This window comes from Microcebus murinus, chromosome 9, assembly GCF_040939455.1.
Source record: "Microcebus murinus isolate Inina chromosome 9, M.murinus_Inina_mat1.0, whole genome shotgun sequence".
NCBI classification, from domain to species: Eukaryota; Metazoa; Chordata; class Mammalia; order Primates; family Cheirogaleidae; genus Microcebus; species Microcebus murinus.
The window spans coordinates 66,109,031-66,123,868 of record NC_134112.1 but is presented as its reverse complement, the minus strand read 5'-3'; the positions used below and the strand labels follow the sequence as shown (position 1 = coordinate 66,123,868).

Sequence of the window (14,838 nt, the reverse complement as noted above, 5' to 3'; positions counted from 1 at the left end):
TGATATGATACTATAATGGTGTATATGTGTCATTATGTGTTTGTCAAAATGTAGAATGCATAAGACCAAGAGTGAACTATGGACTTTGGGAGATAGTGATGTGTCAATGTAGATTCATCAAAGTGTAATAAATGTACCACTCTTGTGTGGGATGTTGATGGTGGCAGAGGCTGTGTGCATGCGGAAGATGGGTATACATGGGCTCTCTGTACTTTCTGTTAAATTTTGCTGTGAATCTTTTTGCTTAGAAAAATAAATTCTACTTAAAATTTTTTTTTAAACCTTATAAGTGTGAGGTTTAGTCCCAATGACTATCAAGAGATCAACCAAGTGGCAGGGTCTGGAAAAAAGTTACAGGGTTTGATTTAATACCAATTTTAATCCCTAAACTTGTCCTGAATCAGATTAGAGAAGGAAAAAAAATGGTATTAATTCAGCACTAGTATGCCAGTCCCTTCACATTTATTTCCATTTTATTCTAATGAAACTCTAGGAGGTAAGTATAATCCCTCTTCAGGTAAGAATATTGCATTCTGAGAAGTTAGATAATTTGCTAAATTCTACAAGCTAGAGGCGGAAGGAGCAGGTTTCAAAACTGTCTGCCTCTCTCTATACTCAACAGCCGCCAGCTGCTTCATTCATATATATGAGAAATTATGAAAAAAATGAAGTATACATAGATGGTTGGTAAAAATCCAGTTCTCTGATTAGAGATAAAATTCAATTCCCTTTTCCAACTTTGGAGGGCAAGACCATGCATTCCTAACTGCTCACGTTTTCATAAAGGGAAATAATTTCTACTGTACTCTCCAGGAGGGAAAGGCATGTGAGGACAAAATACATAAGCTTTTCTCTGCCTCCTCGCTTGCTCCTTCCCAGGGCAAGAGGAGTGACTTCTCTGAAAGTTGAGTTTGGGAGAAGGAAATGATGGTGCCCAGATCATCCTTCTGGCTCCTGTCTGCTGGATACCTTTTCTGCTTCTCTATTCAGGGGGCTTTTAGGCCAGGGTCTCCACTGGGACGGCGGCTGGCAATCATCCAGCCCAGGAGTATTAGAAGGTATTAGGGGCTCACTGCGGTCGTACCTCTAAGCCACGTCCTTTGATCAGCTTCATTTGTAATAAAGCTGACATTCCATCATCTATTTCTCCACCCCTAGTTAGTTCCAAACCAGGGGAAGAATATCATTTTATTTGCTGGCCCCTGAAAACCTCAAATATCAGTAGGATAAAGCCCAGAGGGTCAATATGTTAAAATTTATTTATGTCAGGATAACTATTATTAAAGATGGTACAGTAATAGTTTTCATTTCTGCCTCTGGGGGAGAGGGGGAGAAAAATCCCTGGAAAAATATGTTAAGAAAATTGAATGACAGACATGTTAAAAGGATTATTAGTTTATGGAAGAGTAGAGATGTTGAGGCATCTCTGTTTTTCTGCTTGGGTAGCACCAAGCCAGTGGAGCCCATTTTAATAGCTGCTCCCTACAGAGCCATATTTGGGATGTTTCATTGTCTTACACTCCTTTTTGGTCCTGGTCAGCAGCTATCTCACAAATTTGTTTTTAATTATGTGCATGTTGGGAGAAAGGCATGAAAGTACTTAATTCTTTACATGGATGGTGTGTTTATCCACCCTTTCATTGGGGTTTTTAGTGTTATTCCTCTTTCCCCGCCCAGTATCTGTAAATGTTCTGAAGAGCTATATCTTCATGAGAAGAAGTATGTGTGTATGGAACTTTCTTGATGGGTCACCTGCCAGATGCCAAGTCTGTCTCCAGGGTGCCCAGCCAGACACCCTATATGTGCACGTCCCAGAGGTACTTCTCCAAGACAGTGGCACACACAGGTCTCCATTATGTGAGGTGTCATTATTAGTCTCTTTGCATATTTTTATTGAAATGTAGGTATTGTGTCCAGTGCCTAGGCATCCTAAGAATCAAAGAATTTACTCCTTGGTGTTTAGGACTTCAGTTTGACCATACCATACTACAATTGAACATTGCTTTGGGGCTTGCTTGCTGACTGCGAATTCATCATATGAAAATAGGACCCTTGTTTAAAGTAAACCTACTTCTAAAACAGTACCACTGTACCACTGTTTATTCATATACTTGAGGCCAAAAATCTAGAAGGCATCCTTGATTTCTCTCATATTCTTACATCAAAACTATAAGTCTGTTCAGCTCTACTTTCAAGATACATCCTGTATCTGACCACCTTGGATACGTCTGTCATTGTCATCACAGTGTAAGCCACCCTCCTCTCTTGCTTGTTTGAATTACTGCAAAAGCCTCTGGATGGGTCTCCCTGACACCTCTTCCCCTGTTGTTCTCCATAAGGACTGTTTTTCACAGAGCATCCCAATATGCCTTTTTAAAATGTCAATCAGAGCACATCACCGCCCTTCAGTTTCTTCCTGTCAGTCTTTGCCATAGCCTGTAAGGGCTTACATGATCTGGCCTTTGGCCACCTCTGCAAACTTGTCTCATTCGCTCTCCCCCATTCTCATTCTGTCCTGGTCACACTGTTTCTCAAACAAGTAGAGCTAGTTCCTATTTCATGGCCTTTGAACTTGCTCTTCCTTCTGCTTAGAATATCCTTTAACAGCAAGAAATGTTTATAGAATTCCTGCTATGCACTAGGGACTACTCTCCAGGCCTAGGGACCAGAGCTTTCAACAAGACAAAGTTTCCATCCTAGAAAGCCTTTATCCTACAGAAGGGAGGCAGAAAATAAACAAATGTATAATAATTCAGGTGATGGTAAGTCAGGATAAGAAGAATAGTGAGTGATGAGTCTATGGCGTGCTACTATACATAAAGTGTTCAGAGAAGACCTGACAAAGTGACTCTTGAGCAGAAGGCTGGAGGAAATGAAAGAGTGTCCATAGGGCTAGTTGGAGGAAGCATATCCCAGGGAGAGGTAATCGTGATACAAAGGCTCTGAGGCATGAATGTGGTAGGTGTTTTTAGGGAAAAGCAAGGAAGCCAGTGTGCATAGGGTACAACAAGCAAGTCAGGGAGGGTATAAGGAGATGACATTAGTGAGGAGGTGGAAGCCCAGATCGTGAAGGGCCTTGCAGGCCATTAAGGACATGAGCTTTTAAGCTATATCACAAAGAAAGCCATTGGATGGTTTTGATATTGAAATGACATGAACTGGCTTATACTTTTAGAGAAATACTTTCCTGTTGTGTTGGGAATAGATACTATGGGGCGGAAAGGTAGAAGCAGGAAGACTAGGAGACTATTGCAATTCCAGATAGAAGATACGGTGGTATGAAGTCATAGGGTTCTGGATATATCTCAAAGGAAGAGCTGGACTTTGCAGGGTTTGCTAATAGATTTAATGTGGGTATTAGAGAGAGGGAGAAGTTTAAGACAAATCCCAGTTGTTCTAAGCAACTGGTAAATCTGTTCCATTTACTATTATTGTAAAAAAAAAAACCTTATGGCATAAAACATCTGTATTATTTTACTCACAGACTTGATGGGTTAGGAATTCAAATGGGGCAGAACAGGAGCAGCTTATCTCTGTTCCACAATAGCTAGAGCCTCAGTTGAGAAGATACAAAGCCTGGACTTCACTCATTGGTGGAGACCTGGAATTATCTGCAAGTGTCTTGATTCACATGTCTGTCAGTTGATGCTAGCTTTTAGTTAGGACTTCAGCTGGAATGTCAGCTGGAACGCCTACACAGGGCTTCTTCAGGTGTCCCTCTATGTGGGTCAACTTGGGCTTTTGCACAGCATAGCAGCTAGCTTCTGCGAGTCACAGACCCAAGAGAGGCAAATGGAATTGCATTCTCATGATCTAGTCTTAGAAATCACATAATGTCTCTTCCACTATACTCTGTTGAACGAGGCAGTCACAAGGGTTCACACAGGTTCAAGGGCAAGGAGACAGACACACTACCACCCGATGAGAATATTCTCATTATAAGAAAAGCATGTAGGATGGGAAATATTGTGTCAGCCCTCTTTGGATACACACTCTGCCACAGCAGGGAAGGCTGTGGGAGTAGCAGGTGTTTGTAGGAGTGCAAAATGAATAATTAGATTTTGGAGGTTTTTTATTTGTGATATCTATTAGACAACTAAGAGGAGATGTCATGTGAGCAGTTGAATATGTGAATTCTGAGAGAGGTCTGTGCTACAGGTATATGTGGAAGTCATTGTTCTATTTGAAAACATGGGCCTGGGTGAGACAGAGTGAGTGTAGACAGAGAAGGGAAGGTCCAAGGACAGATCCCTGGAGCAGTTCCATGTTCAGAGTCAGGAAGATGAAAAGGAGCCAGCCAAGAATACTGAGATGAGTATCCAGTGACACTAAAAGAGTGGTGTTCTAGAAGCCAAGAATACCTCTCTTCAAAAGAAAACATTTCAAGAAGAATCTACTGTGTCAAGTACTATTTGAAGATGTGGACTGAGAATTAACTCTGGTAATATGAAGGGCATTGATGACCCTTATGAGATGACCCTTATGAGATATTTCCTTGAGTTGTAGAGCTCAAAACCAGCTCCATGTGGGTTCAAAAACAAATGAGAGAAAAAGAAGACTTTGAGTGTAGACACCTATTTTAAAGAGTTTGGCTATAAAAGGAAATAGATGCATGAGATGATTTTTAGAAGATGTCAGGTCTTTTTATTTTTCATTTCTTATTTTTAGGCTGGAATATTTTAGAGTCTATTTGTACACCAGTGGGGCAAAAGCAGAAAGTGGAGTAATAACGATGAGGACATCTGCAGGAGCAAAGTCCTTGAGCAGGCAGGAGGGAAAGGCAGTCAGTGTAAAAGACATTTGCTTGGCTCCCTTTTCCCCTCATCCAGATCTGTCTCTAAATGTCCTCTCCTTAGAGAAACCTTCTCTAACTACTTATGTAAAAGCTCCTATCCTATTCTTTTAACTTGTTTTATTGTTCTTCATGGTACTTCACCATTCATTTATTCATTCATTCATTATCAACCCATCAGAACATGAGCTCCATAAGGGCAAGGATTTTGCCCGTCTTGTTCACTGACCCATTCCTAGTACCTACAACCTGGCATGTAAATGGTATTGAGAATAATATTTTGAGTGTATGACTGCTGAATGAATTGAATAGGAATCTTTTTGTTTTGGCTTAGCACCCTCCACAATTATTTTATAAATTTAAGCAATTTGAATATGATTTTCACCTTACATTTTAATTAGAACATCATTTTGAGATTTCTGGGAATTACTGGAGGACTTGATGAAGAAGTACTTGGGAGGATTTTATTTTGTTTAGTACTAAGTTTATCCTTATCAACTTGACTACTTCTCAAAATGGATCCTCATTTGACAATACCTGAGATAAGCAACCATGTAAGCCCTTCCCTTCCTTCCATTGTTCACACTCAAGTAGCACTTCAGTTGCTTAGGAGACAGGACCAAAAATCAAGAGAGAAAAGCTACAAGAAAAGTTTTGTAAGGTTCTTATCTGTCCATATTCTAACTCATCTTACCTGTTAGGAAAATGTGCACTATAACATGTTGATATTTGACTAGGAGGTGTATTGAAACATCATGAATTAAGATTTGGAAGCACTTTCAAATTCTCAGATAAAAGGTACTCTGTAAGTTCACAGTGTCATTATCCATTACCATGGTAATGACAAATGCAAATATTCACTTCACTTTCCTCTCTTAAGTCACTTCTTATTGATTTGTCACATCAAATAATATTGTATTTTCTTATACATCTTTTTTTCTTTTTTCCTGCTTTAAAGTAAGACAATAATTTCACAGCAAGAAAAAAGTACTATTGTGTAGAATATCAGGCTGTATATCCCAAGTTTCTTTTGATGAGCACTCCAAATTCAGCTATCAACTTACAAAGCTGTGTTATTTTTCATTATGTTATGTTTTTGGCTTTTGGTGTTATGAAGAAATGCCTGATTAAAAGGAAGCCTGCAAGTTAATTCCCAACATGCCCTTTGGCAGCTTGTTCATTTCACTTAGAGGTGGGAGCAGGTGGTGTCATTTAGAATTAAATACATCATGTCTCTGTTGGCAGGAAAACAGCATTCAGTGATGAAATATCCCTGCAATGAATCTCATTAATTGTTCACCAATTTGTGGTAACTTTATTTATATTTGCATACTGTAATACAAGTACAATGAAGTGCCATATATTTAGATCATACTTATTGTTAACTTTGGCTATAAGCTGTAAAAGGCCTTTGGTATAACAGCTCTGAAGGGCTAGTATGTGAGTGCCAATCCATCTTCTACAGCAGGCCCCCCAAAACAGTCTGGTTTAATTTCCTCCATTTTCTAGTGAAGTGATAGCAATTTCACAAAAGTGTGGCCCAGCTTAAGCCCACACTATTTTTAGCATCTTTACTCTGCAAAAAGATAGAACAGATCCTATTTGAACTCTCATGTATTTTCAGAGGCTTAATATTCCTGCAAATTATAATGTTTTGCTGGCATTTAAATGTCTCTAAATGCAAAAGGGCAACTGAAAAATCCATCTGATGTTTTCCATAGAAAGATATATATTTAGATTCAAGTAACCATGTATTATATTAGATGAAGTTTATTAGAAAAATAATCCTAGGAACATTAGACTAAACTAATTATTTTCTTTTTATGCAGCTGTTTCCATCATAGAATATTTGAGAAAATATGAAAACTTGTTAGTTAAAAAAGACTTATTTATTGTTAATATACAGAAAATATGACAATCTAGTAAGTGTCCCTTTTCTGAATTAATCATTTTTATTTATAAAAGAACTTATGGTGCATCAGTTATAAGCTGGGTTTTGGGCTGGCTTGTAGAAAACATGAAAGACACATAAGATAGCCTCTCTCTTTCAAGGAAGCTGAAATCTCTTTGAAAAGATAGATATAAACATATGAAAGAGAGAGAAAGAAATATCAATGTACAATTGATAAATTATGTGAGACAAACAATAAGTGTTATAGGTAGCAGTCCCCAGTTTTTTGGGCAACAGGGACTAGTTTCATGGAAGACAATTTTTCATTGGACTAGGGATGGGGAGGGGGTGGCTTTGGGGTAATTCAAGTGCATTACATTTCTTGTACAGTCAGACCTCTCTGCTAATGATGATCTGTGTTTGCAGCTGCTCCCCAGTGCTAGCATCACCGCCTCAGCTCGACTCAGACCATCAGGCGTTAGATTCTCATAAGGAGTGTGCAGCCTAGATCCCTCGCATGTGCAGTTGACAGTAGGGTTCATGATGCTATAAAAATCTAATGCTACTGCTGATCTGACAGGAGGCAGAGCTCAGGCAGTGATGTGAGGGATGGGGAGCGACTGTAAATACAGATGAAGCTTCACTCGCTCACCCACAGGGGTGCAGCCCAGCTCCTAACAGGCCATGGACTGGTACTGGTGCATAGCCTGGGAGTTGGGGGGTGCAGTTATAGAGCACAGTATCTCAGAAGTTTTATTCTAGTATTTTCCATTACTAAAGGTTTTTACTTATAAAAGATATACAGTCATATAGCCTATTGGGCAGATCAAACATCTCTACTATAAAGTAAGCCGATCTGGTTTATAATACTTTGCGTTGATAAATATGCATTCCTGTCATTCGTGATACAAAGTGTTACCTTGAAAAGACTGTTATAATAGGGGATGGAAGACATTGCTTCTATCTTAGATTCACCTTTCCTACAAATGTGGCCTTAAGGAAGTCACTTATTTTTCTTTTCCAGTCCTCCTACTGGAAAATACAGGATTCTTTTCAGGTCCTACTGGAAAAGATTTTTCCAGTCCTACTACTGGAAAAGATTCCTGAAACTCTTTACCACCACAGAGGGTGAGAACATCTTCTGATTTTCAAGTTCACTGGAACCATTTTTAAGTCCAGCCACAGTGATGTGGAATCATTACCAACAGAAGTAGAAAGATTTAGTAAGAAAATGAATCAATAAAAAATAATTACTTAAAAGTGATGATAAGCAGATGATTATGTTGATGCAAATATTTAGAAGATGGTGAGGTGGTAAGGTTTGTTTCAAAGATATTTTTCTGGCTAAGACACACTCATTTTAGCTTTTGATAAAAAGAACTTTAGACATAATTGAACATTCTGACTTCTACCACCACCTGCTGTTATTTTAACTCCAAAATTTACTTATTCTATCTCAATCTGTTTTTCTAAAAGTAATATGTCATGAAATTGATGATAAGTTGAAAGGAACCTGATTTCTGAATAAAGTTAATTTCTAATGCCATGTTTTAGAAAATATTTTACAAGTTTTTCTAGTGTCATGTTTAAAAAGTACAAACTTATTTCACGTGGAATTATAATTTTAAAATTTACATCAGTGATTATAAGCTCTGTGGTAAGTGGCTTCCATATTGGACAGTGCGGCTCTAGAGCACTGGCTCTCAGCCGTGGTGCCACAGGAGAGCTCTAAGTGGAGCTCTAAAAATCTGGCTGCCCAGGCCATTTATATAAAAGTCTCTGGTGATGTGCCCAGACATCGGGACTTAAAAAGAAAAAAAATGCTTTCCAGGTGATTTCAGTGTGCAGCGAAGTATGAGGACCACTATGTGGATCAGAGGCCTTGTTGAGTGTTTTGTTTTTATCCTAGAACAATGATAAACCTTTAAAGAGTTTTAAATAGAGAGGAGGAGTCATCACATTTATATTTTTAAGAGATCACTCTGGTGAAAGCACAGAGAACAGATTAGAGGGAAATACAGTAGATGTAAATGTTGACAGATCTGGGCAAAAGCCCAGTTCAGAGATGGTAGCTTCATGGTGGTGGATGGAGATGAAATCAAGAGTTATTTAGAAGATACTGGTCTTCATTACATATTGAATGTAGAGGTGGAGGTGAGAAGGAGGTGTGCGGTTCAGCATGATGCAGGATACTGCAAGAAGACATATGAGTTACATGATTTTTAAAGGATGAAATACACATAAAACAAAATGGGAGGCATTAATATGCCAGATATCAAACTATACTACAAAGCTGTAGTAATTAAAACAATCTGGTATTGGCACAAAAATAGGAATATTGACCAGTGGAACAGATGTGAGAATCCTGATATAAAACCATCCTCATATAGCCATCTAATCTTTGACAAAGCAGACAAAAACATACGCTGGGGAAAAGAATCCCTCTTCAATAAATGGTGCTGGGAAAACTGGATAGCCACCTGTAGAAGGCTAAAACAGGACCCACACCTTTCACCTCTCACAAAAACCAACTCACGCTGGATAACAGACTTAAACCTAAGATATGAAACTATTAGAACTCTAGAGGAAAAAGTTGGAAACACTCTCCTAGACATTGGCCTGGGCAAAGAGTTTATGAAGAAGTCCCCAAAGGCAATCACAGCAGCAACAAAAATAAATAAATGGGACATGATCAAACAAAAAAGCTTCTGCACAACCAAAGAAATAGTCATGAAAGTAAACAGACAACCTACAGAATGGGAGAAAATTTTTGCATCCTATGCATCCGATAAGGGACTGATAACTAGAATATACTTAGAACTCACGAAAATGAGGAAGAAAAAATCAAATAACCCCATTAAAAAATGGGCAAAGGACTTGAACAGAAATTTTTCTAAAGAAGACAGAAGAATGGCCAACAAACATATGAAGAAATGCTCAACATCTCTAATCATCAGGGAAATGCAAATCAAAACCACAATGAGATATCACTTAACCCCAGTGAGAATGGCCTTTATCAAAAAATCTCCAAACAATAAATGCTGGCGTGGTTGCGGAGAGAGAGGAACACTCCTACACTGCTGGTGGGACTGCAAACTAGTTCAACCTCTGTGGAAAGCAATATGGAGATACCTTAAAGCGATACAAGTGAATCTACCATTTGATCCAGCAATCCCATTGCTGGGCATCTACCCAAATGATCCAATGACACTCTACAAAAAAGACACCTGCACTCGAATGTTTATAGCAGCACAATTCATAATTGCAAGGCTGTGGAAACAGCCCAAGTGCCCATCAACCCAAGAATGGATTAATAAAATGTGGTATATGTATACCATGGAGTACTATTCAGCTCTAAGAAACAATGGTGATATAGCACATCTTATATTTTCCTGGTTAGAGCTGGAACCCATACTACTAAGTGAAGTATCCCAAGAATGGAAAAACAAGCACCAGATATATTCTCCAGCAAACTGGTATTAACTGAGTAGCACCTAAGTGGACACATAGGTACTACAGTAATAGGGTATTGGGCAGGTGGGAGGGGGGAGGGGGGCGGGTATATACATACATAATGAGTGAGATGTTCACTATCTAGGGGATGGTCATGATGGAGACTCAGACTTTTTGGGGGGAGGGGGGAAATGGGCATTTATTGAAACCTTAAAATCTGTACCCCCATAATATGCCGAAATAAAAAAAAAAAAATAGTTATGGCATGTCATGAGTTTTGAGCCAGTGCATGCAAATACATACGAAGGTAAAATCAGATCCTTCCATTGCTGTAGAGGCCCATAGTTAACTTTCAAGTATTTAAATCATTAACTGTAACACTATAGGAGTTTAGGAATTGTACCACTAAAGAGGAATATTACTTCTTTCATTCTTGTTACCTAGAAGGTAAGTCATCCAAGGAAAAGGCAGATTGGAGAGTGATGAAGAAAATATTTATTTGTGCCAGAAAAGACTTACAGAATTAGCAGTTGAGTTTTAATTTTAGATTGTTATAATGAACTCACCGATAGGCTAGTGCAGGATCATCTTTTATGGAGAAATTGAAGCTCCAGGAGTTTTAGGAATGTGCTCAAGGTTACATAGTTCTCATTTCTCCACACTGCAATGAATTTGTTAGATTGTATGCCAAAGCTAACTTGTTCTCTGTTAACCTGTGGCCCCTCAAATAGCTTGCTTCTCTAAGTTTATATACATTTTTGCATTTTTTGAACTTCTGTTAATATATATTTTTTCTCTTCTTGTATTGAAAATATAATTTAATCTGAGACAGACTTATGTCTCTTTTAATTATTTGATATTGAATTTGTCACAGTATCCTGATAAAGTAAAATGTTGTGAAAACCCTTTGCTTAAATGGCACATGTTCCATTGACTAAAAATGTCCATACACATACCAGTAGTAATTTTAATTTAATTTAATAAGATAGGTTTCTGTTTATCATATTCTTGGATTTTCTTCAATTCTTTAAAACCTATATTTCAACAGTGGACATTTATTCAATAATGTCACTTACTGACATGTCTAGTCATGTTATATTAGAATGAACATCTAATTTGAGCTGGAAAGAATAGATTGCTTAAATTGTGACTTAAGAACCAGCTCTATGACCTCAGACAAGTAAATTGTTTTTGCTGACCTTTGTTTCCTCGTTGTAATTGAGTACCTGACAAAGCTACTAGAAAATTTAACAGAGATAATGTTATTACTAGGCTTCAATCTCTATCAGTAGGTATAGGGATCCAAAATAAAAACCCCCAGCTTATTAGCATATTATGGTTTTCCTTGTTCTATATGTTCCCTGAAGGCTGGGTTGAAACTAATTAGATCCAAGATAGAGAATAAATAATTTTGTCACCATGTGTATTTCCCAGGATCACTATTTTTGCTCTACAACCTGAATGCACTAAAGAACTCTCATTTCCAGCTCATATCCTCCCAGGAAAAATCACAATTATCTTACTTATTTTTCTTCCATGACTTCAGCCTACACACTAAAAGTTTATTTGTTTGTTTTCTAGGGCTTCAGAATTGTGATCTTTTCTGAAGCTTCATTTTCAGGGTCTTTTCTGATCTTTCTATGTCCCTGTCCTTTGAACCTCTCTATTTTTAATCCAAGAAGGCAGTAATTCCCCATGCTCCTGAAAGCACTGCCTATCCACTTTCTCTATCAAAGTCTGGTGATAGTTTTGTACATTGCTGAAGATTTAATTGACCTCTAAGCAAAGAATTTCTGAGGATCAGGCGCTCTAAGACAAATTCTCATGGAGTTATCTGGCTGAGTGCCCAGCACATAGTAAGTACCTAGTAGCCATTAAGCTTATGCTTTGGGGTTTATATGAGAGTAAATTGAACTTTCTGATATATTTTTAATTTAAGGGTCCAAATATGTACAAATAAACATGACCTACATGGAATACTATGTCAAATTCCCTGACAGATCATCAAAAACAATAATAAAAAAATTTTGAAAAGGACTACTGGTGGTCCACACAGGTGCCTTTCCATCTGCCTTTCCCTCCTCCACCAATAAGGCTCCATTATCATATTTAAGCAAATAACATATTGTCAGAAAATGAAATTGCCAAATTGGCAATGCCAAGGTAAGGCTTCCTAAAGCTGTCCAAATCACATACCAGGTTAGACTCTTGTGCTGTAGATTTTCCCCCTTACTGTTAATTCTAATTTAAAATAGCCTCATGTATTGCTTCTTTTTAACAGTCTTTCTGAGGATTGGAATTGTACCCTGTCTATTTTAGGCTTAAAATACCTTCACAGTCATCAGTTACAAGTCCAGTGAATGTCTCAGAATCTATTTTTTGTGTATGTCTGGATTAAAGGCTAGAGATGATCCAGGAGTCATATTGAAGCAAGACTTATAGGAGCCCAGATCTTCCTGCTCTGGACTGAACACTCTCTTCCAGGTGTTTATTGGGCTGACTCAGCTAGTGGCTAAGTTAATCTCATCTCTTACACCCACAGCTGGGTCGGAAAGAAACTAGGATAACTAGCTAATCTCCTATTTCATATTCAAAGGAGAAGGCTTTAAATTAATTGAACAAAGTGATCATTCTCCTTTATTGGAAAAGAGAATTTGATGTCTATTGCCTGTTAATTTTTCAAAGAAGTATAAGGGCTATATATCATATCACTTTAGGTATATAATTATAATGAAATTTTATATGTATTTTTATTAAAACGAGTATAATTAGGTAGACTGACTTCCCTTATTATCTCTTTAAAGTTTTATTTTAGGCAGAGGTTATTGTTAATATTTAACATAGGTCTGTATTTTTTTAGATAAATATTTTTTGACAATTTGTGACATATCAGATAAGTTTCATTATATCTTTCCTAAATTATATTTCAATATAGGAAAATGAATATTTTAGTCCATTTTAAGGATGTATTCTGTAGATAACTTTTAGGAAAAATATAAAATATCTTGGAAATTGTATATTGACTCATTATTGAGTGGCTATCTGATATTATTAAAAATCAAATAATAATACCATAATGGCAAATTAAAATTCAGTAGTTTATTTTTTGTCATTTTGAAATTGAAGATCATATTTTAATAAACTTAATGGAAAAGAAATGCAATTTATTCACTTTAAGAAGTATTTTAAAAATCTGAATGCATAGAGTTTCCATTTACAGTATATACAATGGACCATGTTATAGTATGCTAAAAATTTTTACTCAGTGTAGTGAATGTTCTACATTTTGGAGGAAAAATTAGTATATTTCTTCAACTTACAGTTTAGTAAACATATGATTTTTAGCATAAAATGAATAAATTACTATGGAAAATATTATTATACATACTTTTTGCCTTGCTCCATATTGCTGTCAAACATGGTATATATTAATATATAACTGAAAGCCTTTTCAGTGGTCTATGAGTTGTTATAAACTCATGATCAATAATTATCCTGAAATTTTTCATGGTTAACAAATGGTACACATACATAAAATCCTAACTTCCATAATAACAGCTTCCCTATTTCCTTGAAGGATTCCGGTCAAATCTCAATTAGGTCCCTGCTGAAAAGCCTGCATCCATACATAATAAGCCTACACTAGTGGGACTACTGTCTCAAGCAATCTCTGATCTCAGGAGATAATACATGCAAATAATGAGACAGACAGGGACTCTTAGGGAAAAGACTAATGCTCTAATCCTCAGCTGAGAGGAAATAGAGGGGTTTAGCAAAGGCATTCTTTACTAAATGAAATATGCACTTTTGAGTTTGGGTGAGTAAAAGTCTCTCATTTAAATACAGATAAGTTTGTAGGGTAAGACCTCTAGACTTTTTTTATCAACTGACACTTTCCCAGGAATTAATTGACTCCTAATTAACAACAAAACAGTGTGGGAATGGAACAGAGTTGAGTCTGCAGCCTGGGGAAGGGGCAGTGGCAATGGAGAGAGGTACTATGAAGGGGCAGACATGTTGTGGGCCTGAAGACTTGTGAAAGGAGAGGTGGGAGGAGTCCAGAACAGTGGAACCAACAGAGGTCTGACAGTTGACCTCTGAATACACTCTCTCAGTTTATATGTGAAAGTTAGGGCTAGAACATTTGCAGAGATAGAGACTTTAGGAAATTTTTCTCTCTCTCTTTTTTTAATAATACTTATCTATTGCCAATGGTGAATTCTCAACTCTCTTTTCAGCACCAGTGTAAACTGTAACATTTGATTTTTTTTTAAAACACACACAAAAAACACTCTATCTAGTTTATAGAGAACTAATCCAGAGAGTCAGCTCCTAATTCAATTACAGGAATTGAACAGCACACTTAATTTCCTGAATACCAATTTGGATCAACCTTGTTTTTGAAGCTTTTGTGCAAAGCACTCAAATTATAATGAAGTAGAAAAAGGAACAAGGAGATCACAGCACTTCCTCAAGAGATGCTTACCTCAGCCAGCCACGTAAATAACTCATGTGTCAAAGATGAGTTAAAAGATAATACAAAAGGTAGAAAAATAAAATCTGATTTTATTTAATTAGCATTGGAAGATATGTTCTTGACAGTACTCATATTAAAAAGTTTGTAGTAAATGGTGTTTTCAGATATTTCTTTCAGAGCCAACCCATGGGTTTTGTTTTTCTTAAATCAACTTCAAAGTCCAAA

General features: G+C 37.1%; 1 protein-coding gene across 1 annotated transcript in view; it reads left to right on the top strand.

Moving 5' to 3' along the window:
- IMMP2L (inner mitochondrial membrane peptidase subunit 2) overlaps positions 1-14,838 on the top strand; it is an 841,176-nt gene that overhangs the window by 732,197 nt on the left and 94,141 nt on the right. The window lies entirely within an intron of this gene.